This window comes from Lepeophtheirus salmonis, chromosome Z (assembly GCF_016086655.4).
Source record: "Lepeophtheirus salmonis chromosome Z, UVic_Lsal_1.4, whole genome shotgun sequence".
NCBI classification, from domain to species: Eukaryota; Metazoa; Arthropoda; class Copepoda; order Siphonostomatoida; family Caligidae; genus Lepeophtheirus; species Lepeophtheirus salmonis.
This window is the reverse complement of record NC_092584.1, coordinates 420,866-433,961: the sequence shown is the minus strand read 5'-3', so window position 1 is coordinate 433,961 and position 13,096 is coordinate 420,866. Positions and strand designations below refer to the sequence as shown.

The following is a 13,096-nucleotide window of genomic DNA, read 5'->3' as shown; positions in this document are numbered from 1 at the left end:
TCACAAGCTAATAACAGCTGGAAATAAAGAAGAAGTGGATATTTTTTTTGTAATGTACAAATCCAAGCACTTTGAAAGATATGAAGCAATGAGTGTCAGTCTTTCAGAACGCCAATAAGAACCTAACTGAGATTGCCAAGGCAGGAAAATTGCTTCAGGGATTTTTATGGTTAACCCTTGTTTCGTCTTACTTTAAAAAAATCATTTATTATCGTTTTATTTTTATTGAAAAGGACTTGATTACAAGGAGTGTCTTACAGCTCATTTAGACACATTTATTATAAATAATAGTCAACATTATACATAATTTAATAAAATAATATACATATGTTAGAAACCCCAAAGGAACACTTTGATATATATTCTTACAGAGACCAAAAATAAACATTTTTGGGCAGTGAGCTACTACTTTAATTGTAGAATTAATAGAATTAGAGGGAAAAAGATATTTGAAACAAAACATGTATGTACATGAACGCTAACCAAAAGTAACTTGTAAAAAGATAATTGATGAGGAAGGATGGAAAGATCCAGAGTTTGAAGAGGATGTATCAAAAGAAGAAGATGTCGAGTAGACATTTTTTTTTCTTAAATATGATATTTTTTTGTCAAAAAATTGTAAGTTTGGATGGTCCTTATTGACAAAAAATAGAAACGTGGGTAGGAATTATACTTATAACATCACAACAATGATTTCTGAGCCAACAAGATATATCATGGCCCTTTCGAAGGACCTTTTGCCTGTTCATAACTCAAAATATTGAACAAACCATATTGAAAATGAATAATTTGGAAGATTTTACAAGATATGGTGAGAATTGAAGGACCTTTGATAAGATTTAACTTCAAGCTTACTTAGAGCTATTGACATTGACAAGTTACAATGGAGAGACTACTTCTCTATCCTACGGGACGCAAAGAGTAGTAGGTTAATTTTTAGGAGGGCAATGCCGTTCAAAAACTTCCATTGCATATTTTTTCATTCATGAGAACAGAAATAATAAAAAGTATTGATTATTTACGTTTGAGCGTTCTCCTGAAAACTAAAGTGTAACACTCAGGACTTCTTAGGAAGTTATGTTCTATATTGTTATAGGAAAATATGTCCTAAATCGACGCCTAATTACTCTGGAGAATGCATGGCATTACAATTAGTAATGTGTTGGGATGCCTTATGAGTAGTAGTTTAATCTTTAAAGCGGCCGTGTATATTTAATTCAAATATCTTAACATATACTAAAAACGCACATGATTTATGATATACGAGTATATAAGGCACTAAAAACAAAGCAAGCAGTTCTCTTCGCAAACATATTCAGTACACACCTGCAATATTTCATTAGTAAGACTACATTATTGTTTCTTATGTAAAAATATTTAAATGATTTACATCAGGGATCACTTAATACAGTGCCCTATATACGGGTCTGATCCTTTATATAGATATGTTACGAAATGCCAATTTACAGTGCAAAAAAAAAAATGCAGAGAGTGAGGGCGAAAAGTCTTGTAGTGTTCGGGGGATACTCATCTCAATGCTGGATTTTCATTTGTAAAATGGGATGAATAAGTTTGATTTGATTTATATTTCATGTAGATCAATTCTTAATCTTTCCCCCATTTTCTATTTTTTTTTTCAATACATTGCTTCGTTTAATCGTATCCCTTGCTGGAAAATAAGTTACTTCAAAGTAGGCTTCATAATTACAAATTGAGTTTTATGGATCAAATACAAGTTAAAATAGACGTTAATATATTAATTATCTACTATCTTGTAAAGTTTTGTAAGCAATCTGTTAAAGCAAAGTACAAAAATTTTAATCCGATATCAGCACCATCAATCTTTATTTCCGTGCAATTTGAAATTACTTAGTCTAATTCTTTTATTCTCAATTGCAGATATTTAATAATAACATCTTTTGCATGGAACTCTATTCTGTAATTTCTGAAAATTTCAGTCAATTCTCTTGATGTTTCAAAAGCTGTGTTGCTTTATTGAAATATGCTAGTAGATCACAGATTTTGGTGTAAGCTACAAAATAAACTGTAGAAAAAACAAAACAATGATATTCCGATGATAAGTTGGTCATATCTTCCATAATATTAAAGCGAGAGACTTGATTTTGATATCAGAAATGTTTCTTTTGTTATTATCTATCAGATAAAATAGGTTTTAAATGAAACAAAAAATTGCATTTGATTTTTTTTGTAACATAACTACTAGAATCACACGTGTGCAATTTTCTTTAATACGACTAGATTATTATTTCTACGATCAAATTACGTTTATGAAAAACATTAGTGAGGAGTATATGTTTTCATATATTAACTACATATCGACAAACTTTTTTTTTAAATAAAAGTGTGAGGACTCAAAAATTAGAAAATTTTAAAAGCCATTTTGACTTCCTCATATTTTTATTTTGTACCCTTTTTATGGCAAACTTTTGAAACAAAAGTTGGTAATGTAACAATTTTCAACACTTTTTATGAATTATGTCCCATCCAGTCTCAATGACGGCTTCAATACGAGGACGTACAGAAGCACAGCATGCCTTGATGAAGTCCGATGACAAATTATTCTACTCCTCTGTCATCATAGCCTTCAGGGCTTCGACATTCGGGTGAGAAGTCTTGTTCATCTTGCCCTCCAAGACCAAACAGCAAAGTCCAAGGGCTCACGTCGGGGGATGACGAAGGCCAGAAGTTCTCCTTGCAAAAATGCCACACTTTCTTGGACGTGTGTACCGGGTCTCTGTCTATAGTAAACACATATTTTTTTTTGGGAAAGTGCTCTTCAACCATGAGAAGACATGGTACGTGAGAACCTTGTAATAGATGCCCGTGTGACCCATACGTTAGCCTTGTGTTCCTGGGACTCTATGACTCCGAGGACCATGCCCTGAGCTGAATGTTTTGTCCTAAAGGTTCCCTCGACCTGAGCTCTTGATTCAGCCAAGAAGCGATTATTACTCCTTTTCAGAACAGCGTCCACTGTGAAGATCTTGTTGTTGGAGATTGACTCGTGCGTAGTGAAGATCACACCCTCTCTGGTGGTTTGCTTGATGCTCGAACATTAGACTTTTAGAACTGAAGCTAGACAGCCTTAAACATGATTCTAATTTTTGAGTCCTAACCCTGTACATACAGGCAGTTTATATATATTAGACCGGTTTGATTTACCTATGCAAAATTTTGATACCCGACGATGTCATTTTTAGGTAGGAAATCCCGTTCAATGTTTGAAAGGAGCCAAAAAGTCTTAACTATGTCAATGATGATTAATTTACTGCAATAATCATTATTTATCTCTATTAATTAGTATAGACATTATTCTAACCTATAAAAAATATGAATAAAGTTTATTTCTAAGCTAGCTTATTGATCAAATAGAACAAATAACTTAAAAAGAATGGAGCATTCCTTTCTGAATATGTAAAAAAAGAAGGATGCGCGTTATACGCAGATCATCAAACTTTCCTAACTTTTTTCTCTTTTTTTGTAAACATAGAAGAATTTTAAAGGAAAACTTTTTTTATATTTATTATAGGGTAACTCATTGTGTATCAAAATTATGTTATGAAAAAAGGCTAAAATTGTATTCTTAGTATATATATTGACTAAGTAAGGAGTTTCTGTCTTTTTTCATAATTTGGTCGGGATGTGCCACCTAAAGACAGCCACGCTGGATAATGCAATTTAGTATTTATAATTTTCATAACATATGACAACTTTTCCCGACTACTTGTAATCGAAATTCGAAAAAAGTTGAAAATCAAACCGTATATATACTATATGGTACTAGAAAATTAACCGTGGAAGATTGCCAAGAAGGAAAATTGTCATGGAGGAAAATTGCCAAGGAGATCATTTCCCGTATTTTGTTCAAACTTCATGATGAAAAATAACACATAACAAACTGGTTTTATCATCTATCACAAATATTTAAGCATATTTGTTGGTTCCATGCCCCAAGGGAGTAGACCCAAGTGTGAGTAATATTTTTGCAATACAATTTCCTTGAAATTTTACATAATACATCCAATCTTCTAAGAAATGGATCGAGAGGATCTCTTAGGTCCTCTTAGAATATGGTTGAATACCCTCCGCCCTCGAATTGACCCGTATTGAACTATTCTACTCTCGTGTTTACCTTATCTATTTTTTGGTATTAGAGAGGATTCTTGGATGTATGTGATGCTTCGACGGTATTTTGAAAGGATAAGGGGTCCCCTCTAGTACCCCGCACACCCCGAGGACTTGGAACTATTTCTTGATATTAGAAAGCTTCCTTGGATGTATTTGATTCCTCAGCCGTGGTTTTTAAGGATCCAGTCATACTCTCAAGTACCCTGGACAACCCGAGGGCTTGGAACTAGTTTGTGGTGTTAGAAAGGTTCCTTGAATGTATTGAATGAATTGACGGCGGGTTTTAACAATCTTATACAACACCCGGGCCACTGGCAATTTTCTCTAGATAGTTTTCCGAGCATGATATTATACATACTTCACCCCATAACGAATTGTCCCATTAATTATAGCTATAATTAATCATACAAAACTTAATTAGCATTTCCTTTCTAATCTCTCTGCATAATGCGTGAAAATATTTCATATTTGGTTCAGCCCTGGAGGGATACATAATATTTCAGGAACTCACTCATTGGCTTGAAATCTGCATGACACATGAGAACAACGACTTTGTGTTTTTTTTAATCCCTTTCTTAGAATAAACTAAGCATAAATTAGGTATTTGGAAATTGAAAAAACTGACTCATTTATTTGAAGTCGAGAATAGTTATGAGAAGAAAAGCTTTGTATTTTTTCAATTCCGTAGTAGATATATAGCCTCTCAACACTACCAGAAGCTCAATATTGAGGATGTGGATAGAGTTGTACTCTTGGACAAATTTCTATTAAATTATTCTGACAATTTATATCTACAAATAATTCTTATAACCCCCCTTAAAACAGCCCAACGTCACCGTTACAATAAAATAACAAACATATTGGTGCCAAATCAGGTATCATAAATCAAATAAAGTTTCTGCACTTTACCTAAAATTTGGTGGGCTCTACATCTATCTCAGTAATTTGAATAATAAGCCTATAATTGACTCCAATATGCCTATGAATTATATAGATGTACGAGGCTTGTTTGAAAACTATGTGCAAAGTCCAAGGGATGGCACTACTGGTGCATAGCGAGAGGGTTTTGTAGTTAGTAGCATCTCTTGGAAGAACACCTTTGAGGCAGATGGGTCTATTTCTTTCTGGTTGGCATTTGTTGGAATCGAGGAAGTTGAGTGATTTTCAAAAAATGGAGTAAAAAGATTTCGTATGTTGATCAAACATTACTTTATGAAAGGCAAAATGCCTCAAGAGAATAAAAATAAGTTTGGAACACATTATTGGGACTCTGCACCTTCGTTTAGAACAGTTTATAAGTGCTTTCAAAATTTTCTTAGTGGCTATAAGGGCACAAGTGAGGCAAGCATTCTTGACTCCCTGTTGAGGTTACAACCCAGAAAACCATTCATAAAATCCATGATATGGTGATGGATGACAAAAGAGTGAATTGAGATTGCTATTGCTGTGGGCATCTCGATTTTAATTTCGCCACCACACTGCTAAGCTATGAGCTGGTGCATTGTTGTGATGGAAAATGACTTTTATGAGGGTCAATCCTGGAAATTTTACTCCCAGTTCTGTTTTCAAACGGTCCATTTACGATGAACAACATTCACAAGTAATAGTTTTATCCTTTTCCAAATAGTCGTTGAGGATTATTCCTTGCAAATCCACAAGAGAGTCGCTATAATCCTTCCAAAGGATTCCTCGATTCAAACGAATGCTAAGAAGAAAGAAATAGACCAATTTGGCTTAAAGTTGGTGTGTGTTCTTCCAAACAATGCTACTAACTAAAAAACACACGGATAAGTACCAGTAGTCCCATCTTTTGTACTTTCTACGGACTTTTCAAACGACACTCTTATATAATTAAATACACTTATATTGGAGTTTTCTTATTTTCGTTTCTTTTTGTTCTAGATTGTTTTTATATTTACGTAGCACATATGTTACAGAGGGAAAGGGGAGACAACAATTTGGAAAGGTAGTTATATATAGAAGAAAACGACAAAGGAAGCCTTTTGAATATCATTAAACAACAAACGAATCATTTAAATATGGCTTTCACCTCCATTGCGAAAATGCCAGGGGGGACATTATTTACTCGCAAAGATCTTTACATAGTTCATCCTTTATATATATAAACAGGGTATACACCTTAAATACTATTACTAAAAGTCTAGAAATATCATTCTGAAGAATTTCCTGATAATTAATTGAGTAGTTATCAACAAAGTTTGTTTAAAACATTCTTTGGTGCTCCTACATTTACGAGAGAATAGAGAGACAACACAAGGAAATTCCTCCTCCCACCCTCATCAGATCTACTGTAAGCAAAAAAAGACTGAGGGCAATGATGGACTATAATGTCACCATCAGCTTGTCCGGTAATGGAATCCTTATATCTGTACCCTTGGGGGCCAAAATTAATAGTAACAAGTATGTAAGCACCATCCCGGAGAAAGGTTTCGTGCTATAAAGCACATTCCCAATTCAATGAGAGGAACTTATGACCTTTCAACCAGATGGCGTTCCCACTCATAGGTCCAATTTAACGCAAAAGTGGTTCAAACTCCTTTTCCTTTGCTTATAGAGCAGCTCCTTATCTTTGAACCCTCGGTGGTCAAAATTAAGAGCATTGAGTATGCATTTAAGCACCATCCTGAGAAAGGTATCCTACAGTAGGTCATTTCCATTTCAAGGAAGAGCCTATGACCTTTCAAGAAGATAGTGTTCCCTTTCGTATGTACAATATGTTGCATAGGGGATTCAGGACTTTTTTCCCTATGCTCTTAAAGCAAAAAACTTTTCCCCTTTATCAAGTACTGATTTGAATCTCATGGATTTTGTCAATTTTGCCTACTTAAGCTGAAAGAAGCTCCTAATAAATTTAGATGGGATATCTTAGGGGCTCGTTAGGGGATGGGACAGCATACCCTTATAGATGCTTCGAGCCAACTACAATGCCTTAGCTTATTAGACGTAATCCTATAATTTCTCTTTTAGTCACTTATTGAAAGAATATCCTGCAGAATCCCTCCACCCTGTATTACTTTATTAATAAAGGCTTTAAAAGAGAATCTAATGCTCAATTACATACTTATATATGTATTATACTGTATATTTATATCCAAGAATAGAAAGGGGGGACGAGGCTGAATTACAGAGTTCTATTGAAAGTAAATGATTCGTAAAAAAAGTCAATATGACTATTCTTCTTTTTGTATAATATAAAAATAATCAAATGAGGAACTTACTAATCTATTATAAGGAGAGTAGTCCATGGTGATCAATCCTTGCGAACAACATTCTTATCATATATAAGAAGTTATTCGGAATGGTGACGGGGTATTTCTTCTTTTATTAGGTAAGAGGAGACAGATAAGATAAGTACACACGAGAAAGCTTCTTCAAATGCTGTCCAATTAAGGATGTTGTATTTTTGGAGAAGGTGTTCTGTATCTAAGGAGTTTGGTGACTTTTGCATTCCTTCTGGATATGTAGTAAGATGATTAACTATTGGTCTGCCTTGTTTTGAAGTGTTTCACTCAGGGAATACGTTTTTTTTTTGTTTTTTTTTAAAGAGATGGATGATTAAACTTGTTTTTGATTTTTTTTTTTTTTTATCCCCCTATCTTATAATGGGTTCATATTTTATTTCGGATTGTGTAAAAAATGAACAAGACTTTAACTTTCGAAGAAAGAAAGAAAAAAAAGAAGAAAAGAGTAAGTCCCAATTTTGATTCCTCTTCCTTCTTCTCCCTTCTTCTACTCCTTCCAACAACTTTGTTGTGATTCAACTCCTCTTCTTTTCTTCTCTATTTTCTGTTTCTGCCTTAGAGCGACCTTCAATTTTCTCTCTCTAAAAAATATCTTTCCTTCCCTCGGCCTTATTCTTTCTTTCTCTTGGTCTTCGTCCTTTCTTCTCGTCTCTCCTTCTCTTCTTTCCCATTTATATAAGTATTTAACGGGGTGTGAACCAAAAATTGACACACTAACGTATTTCAAAACTCTGAAATGTTGTACGTACAGTGTGGAGAACCCTCACTGTCCCACAATGAATCTTTGGGATGTATGACTACGTAAGTAACTTATGTATTTCAAAATGGCTTGTACATCTTATTTCTTTCCATGAACACTATTGGAGGGCATGCAGACGGTTCTAACCTCCTCCTTAAGCCAGAGTAGAGTCTCTGGATATAGTCTCCCACTCCAAGGTAGCCTTCAGAGCTTTTACAGATGAGTAGGCCCTTGATGCTAATCCTGTGTATTTTGGACTTGTTCTAAAAAAAACCTGAAAATAAATATAGTTAAGGTTTTGGAATAGAGAAGCTCAGCTGTCATGACGTTTCATTTGATCAGCTACAATTAGATGTGAGAAGGAAATTGGGTAGAATTACTCTGATGTCGATCATCAGTTCTACTCCGAGAACTTACCATTATAAATCAGTAACAAGTCCTCACGGTTACTTTCCGTCCTTTATGAGCACATACGAAGGTTTAATCAGGTTTTGAGTATAATTAAATGTGGTAGGAAGGGAAGTTCACTGTTCAGGAGTTAAATAATAATGACAGCAGCTAAGGAAATGAAAATTCATTCTGCATATTACCAAATAAAAAAAAACAAGGCATCTAAAAAAAAGTTGAGGGAAGGATAGGAGCTCAACCAAAAGTGGGATAGCCACTTTTTTTTTTGTTGAGTGGTTTTCCTCTTACCTTACCCTACCTGATTCTAAAATGTCAACTAATAATACCATAAGGTTGTCATACTACACCTTTGGAAAATACCGTTTTAAAAATTCGGTAGTATTTTCTATGAAATACCAGCTATCAGGAAAACCTTCAATTATTTTTTTAATCATCCTATTATTCGTTAGATGGATTTGTACTGATTAAGTAAAAGTTAATATCGGCTGAGAGGAGGTGAGGCTGCTGACCCTGTGCATAGTAAGTGAGGCTCAAGCCCATGAAGCCCGTATTCACTGCCATCATGCACACAAAGCTGTCAATAACCTGCTTCGATATGGAATTTGTTGTATTCTCCTTATTTGATCTCGTGAGGCTGGTCAGGACTGTCAAAATCCTCTTTTTGTCGCTCCTGGGCTTTTGGGGACTCTTACTGAGGTTTGTCGAACTCATTCAAGCTCTTCAAAACAGTGGATGTCTAATCTTTTAATGTAATGAGCTGCATTGCCACTTGAAATAATTTAATGGGTTAGAGAACATATTAAATTAAATTTCATGTAAAATGAGTGCATAAACAAAACTACTAAATACTAATCTATTTCAAATTTAGGCTAAATCTAGTTAAGTAATTATTATTATTAATTTGGCTCCATTGCATAATTTGATCGACTGACGAGAAATCTTTATTTTTCTCCGTTTTCCGCAGTATTAAATATTTTCCAAGAGGGGTCATTCTTCAAAAATTCCTTTATTTGGGAAGGGCCACAGCTCCACCCTTAGAGCACCTCTGCTTTTAGAGCCTCAGAAAATGCAAGGTGACGTCAACAATTATTTTTCAATGTTTGTTTCGTATTATGCGCGTTTTACGCGTTTTTATGATACTACGAAACTTTTACTAAAAATTACTACTTGAAGTTGAGAATGAGTTGTGCCCCCCTTAAACAGTAAGAGGTCTACAATGTACCTCATTGGCCACGGGTTGGACATATCTGTTTTAGACGGTCGTTCTGAGATACCCAGTGGAGTCGTGATTGATCTGGTCCCGTTTCCTACTCGAGCTAACATAGCAAGGTTATTATTGATATCTTTGAGGCAAAATCGGAAACAAATGGCTGCGATGCCACCCAGCCTTTCATATGTGGCCTTTAACTCGATAGTAATTACCTGAAGAGGTCAAAAATAATCTATTATTAGACCCTGTTAGGTATTACAATTATTTTATCTGAACTATAATTGCCTTTGAAGTCATTATAAATAATGTATGGTTCCTTCTCTATGAGTGACCGTGAATCGAACCTACCTGTATTGAGATAATGAAAATAATGTATCTATAGCGTGTTGTCTACTGAGCTCCATTATATCTTAATTATTCTAAACATGAACCGCATAAATGTATAATGATTGGGGTTGTGTTCTTGTTCTTCCTAATTTATTCGGTCCAGGCCAATCAAAAAACTACTAAGATGAACATTTGATACTTTGACTTAGTTATATAATTTATTATTTTACATAACAGAGTATTTTATAAAGAGATAAACACCACTGATGACGTCATAAGGGATCCATCTTCCTTTCTTAAAGAACGGACAAGTAGAACTGTGCCACAATATTAATAATTCTGTCAAAAGACACATAACAAAGTATGCTACTGGAGAGACGTTTGCAGCTCAGTGGAAACGCACTCAGAAGGCTTTATTCTCTTGAGCACAATGGTCGCAAGTTAAATATTATGTCCTCTGATGTAAATCTGTTGAATTTTTTAGCTCACCAGTATTTTTTTTTTGGTACTGGTAATCTGAAGAAGGAACTTTCTTTATCTTAGCAGTTTTCATTATTATTTAATTCCTAAGTAGTGAACATCCTTTCTTCCTTTTTTTACTTAAATTGGTTGTAGTGTATTTATAATTAATAGCCTCAACAGTCTAATTAAATGGATTTTATTCTTGCAGGCTTACTCTCCGATGATTGAATCTTGTTCTGGTACTCCTTGGGAGACCCTTTTACTAGATTTCCCTCCTCTTGAGTTTGTTTGTAACATGGTTGCCGCTTTAAATGGGGATAAGCTCAATTATACACTTCCATCTTCTTCTTTTTTATTCTGTGTTTTCTTTTTCATTTTTTTACTTTTTCGAAAAGGAATCTGATTGGAAGTACATTTGTTTATAACGAAAAAAAAAACCTCTGTAAATCCTTCATTCTTTGGTTTTCATAGATTCTATACACGAGGGGTTCCCTCTTAGAAAAGTGTGTTATATTAGTATAAATAGTATGCATTTGTCAACGAAATATATTGGTAATCTGGAAAATTATTAATATACTCAGAGCATTAGTTCGATCAGGAAATCCTGAGGGTGCTCTTGATAGTTTTTAAAATCAATGAGCCTGTTCCCACGCTCCCCTAGCGGTGTATTTACGAGGTTTTGTCCAATGTTATCCAGGTAAAATGATAATTAGCTTGAACATCTATAAAGGTGTCTCAATTTTTTGATTTTATGCATGCGTGAGATTTTGAGACGTTTTGTCAATTTACTATGTACAAATATAAGACAATTGCATTTCAGTTGAAAAAATTCCTTTACAAAAATAAAGATTTGTCTTCCAACGGTATCTTCACAAAGTAAGGAGCTGGGGCTGTATCTATGGGAGCCGATAAAACTCGTGAGCTGAACACACCAGAAAGTCCCAGATCCAGTATAGAAAAAAAGATTCTAGCTTATACAATGAGTTAAAATTTGAGTTATTATACCGCTTTTCTAAAATGATGAGCGCACTCTCGGTCCATATTTAAAAAAATGAGCGCAATCCTTCTCTCACTCAAGAATTTTGATTGTCGCTCACTACTGTTTTAAATTGGGACCCCTTCCCGTCAACTGGACGTCATATGGAAAAGAAGAAAAACTTCCCTGATGGAAAAATACATAATTGTTCATCAGGATAGACCTCCATTATTTTTGGTTAAAAATATATATGTCTGGAAGGAGAACAAGTGGTCACCATCTCTTAGTCCAGATGCTAATAATCCTCTGGATAATTATTCCTTCGGATTGCATGTAAAGAGGAAGGCATGTATTTACATAGTGGGATCTCAAAACTTGCAGTAGCACCTCTGAGTTACGAAAAACGTGATTAAAATGGAATCAATAAAAGCCCACTCAAAACACATTTGTAACATGTTTAAGTACTATACCTATATTGGACTATATTTTTTATGCAAAATTACCTTCTTTATCAGCAAAACACCCTCAAATACGTCAGCAAATAGATTGGCAGCTCTTGATGGCATTGGCCATTTCCATGTCATAACACACTGTCATTCCATGACAGCTTGGAGAGAATATAAGCTATGATTAAATGTGTGCCAGATATTTTGCTAAAATTTGGGAGCAATATCTTAGAAGTGGGCTTGGGATGTCTTTTTTATTTTATACAAGCCCAATTTGATAATAACCTATTTTGTCATGGGACAGATTTGATAATCGTATCTTTTTTTTATTAAAAAAAGTTAAATTTGACAAAAAGTGGTGTCTTTTCGATAAATTTTAAATCAAGGCTTTAATGAGGGGGGATGTTTTTTTAGAGAAATCAAATTTGACAAAAGCTCTTTTTGAAAAAAATAATAATAATAAGACAAACTCCTGTTTTTATAAAAAAGTTAAACTTGACAAAAAGTTTTACTGAAAGCAGGATGTTTTTTTTATAAAACACAAATTTAAGAATAACCTTTTTTATATATAAAAGTTAAATTTAAAAAGAAAAAAAGTTGATAAAAATGTTATCTGTTCTACAAATTTGACAAGTTTTTAGTCAGTGTGGGATTTTTTTTTTTTTTTTTTTTTTTTTTTTTTTTTTTTGAAAAGTCGAATTTAACTTTTACCTTTTATTTGAAAAGAAAAATTTGAGAGTTTTATATTGTTGTTACATTTGACAACAACCGTTATATGTTCGACAAATTTGACAACAATTTTTTGTTCAATAAGGATGTTTTTTAAGAAAATACTTATTTGAAAATAACCCTAATTTTTATATATGAATGAAATTAGGCAATTACATTTGATTATATAAAAATTAAATTTGAAAAAAACTTTTTTAACATAAAAATAAAATCTGACACAAAAAAAAAAAATACCAAGTTAACAAAAAACGTTGCTTTTTTGACAAACTTTATAACAAGGTTTTATTTGTGCTTTGTTTTTTTTTTAAATTCACATTTGACAATAATAATTTTTTTATATAAAAATAAAATTTGACGAAAATAACATTTAATAATATAAAAATTAAT

The 13,096-nt window shown here is 33.5% G+C and overlaps 1 protein-coding gene across 12 annotated transcripts in view; it reads right to left on the bottom strand.

Annotated features, from left to right (window-relative positions):
* Nucleotides 1-7,951, bottom strand: part of LOC121130161 (voltage-dependent calcium channel type A subunit alpha-1) — a 90,764-nt gene extending 82,813 nt beyond the window's left edge. For 4 of the 12 annotated variants that reach the window (XM_040725906.2, XM_040725905.2, XM_040725909.2 and 1 more), the window contains exon 1: nt 7,389-7,950. The gene's annotated coding sequence lies outside the window, so the exon portion shown is untranslated. Of the gene's footprint in view, nt 1-7,388 lie in introns of all 12 variants that reach the window. The other 8 variants (XM_071893812.1, XM_071893813.1, XM_071893816.1 and 5 more) reach the window with 4 other exon arrangements.
* Between the last annotated feature and the right edge of the window lie 5,145 nt (nt 7,952-13,096).